The sequence below is a fragment of the Daktulosphaira vitifoliae genome, unplaced genomic scaffold, assembly GCF_025091365.1.
Source record: "Daktulosphaira vitifoliae isolate Bord-2020 unplaced genomic scaffold, ASM2509136v1 Scaffold_2, whole genome shotgun sequence".
Lineage (NCBI taxonomy): Eukaryota > Metazoa > Arthropoda > Insecta > Hemiptera > Phylloxeridae > Daktulosphaira > Daktulosphaira vitifoliae.
In genome coordinates, this window is record NW_026099573.1 from 23,838,690 (window position 1) to 23,840,007 (window position 1,318).

Below are 1,318 nucleotides of genomic sequence, written 5' to 3' on the forward strand. Positions count from 1 at the left end.
GAATTTTTCAGTTGACAAGATCCCATTAGTAAAATTGTTCTTATTTTTAAACATTTTTATTGCCTCCCTTATATTGAGCTCTTTGTAATTATATACGTTTTTAATTAATGTTATGGTGTTAATGGATTGATTATGTGTCAATAAATGATCTGCCACCGGAGATTTACAAATTCTTGATTTGTAATGTTTCATAGGTGTATTTTTAAACTGAACCTTATATTTCTTTTTGTTTGTCCTACGTAACATTTATCACAACTTTCACATTGTATTTTATAAATGCACGATTCCCCTTTTATCTGTTTTATCTTTATGAATACCTAAATTTGCCTGTTTATCTGTAAATAATCACTGTTGTATGCTCCACGGCACGACAAACATAAACAAAAGTACTAGTAGTTAAAACTCAAAGGCAAACACTATTAAAATCCTATTCGGCAAAGTTAACTGGAAAACACACATTTAGGATTAAGTTAAATAAAAGATAACGTGTTATTACAGAATATTCTATAATGCATATTTCAAAAATATAGTAAAATAAAATCTTTGTAAACTTAGTCTGTCTCGATCCGTTCCCGGGGGACTCCCCAAAAGTTTTTATATTTTATACATAATTAATAATGTCCTAATTAATTAACTCATTATAAACAAATAATTGTTTAAAAATCATAAATAAAATAAATAAACTATATAACTATACTACACGTACAACATCACACACATTCAATCCTTGAGATCATGAGACTCTTCAGCATAACATTTTATATTTCACAATAAATACAAAGTTCTTCATATTCTTTTACACGTCATAATTGTACTTTGTAACTTCCTATTTATTAATATATTAACATGGACTTCAAGCTATTCTATATTTGTAATATATTTATAATTGCAGTTAGATATTTTTNAAGCTATTCTATATTTGTAATATATTTATAATTGCAGTTAGATATTTTTTACTACTTTGAGTATTTTCAATTTCAATAATTTATTACTATTATTTTAAATTATTATACTATTATATTATTTAATAAAATGACGTTGATAATTATATTTTTAAGTGACAATTGGAACATTTTTAGGATATTATTCATGGAGGTATTCGGTAAAAAAAATATAATTGTTTTAGATGATGCTTTAATATTAACCTAATTGCAGTATTTAAAAATAAAATATTTATTAACATTACTCATTATGATACAACTTAAGCTCGTATTTGAAGATTTATGACTCAAAAAACGATTACTCATTATATCTTATCTTTTAATGTGATTATTTCAATTAATAGTTTCATCACATTATAGTTTATAAACTATTAAAG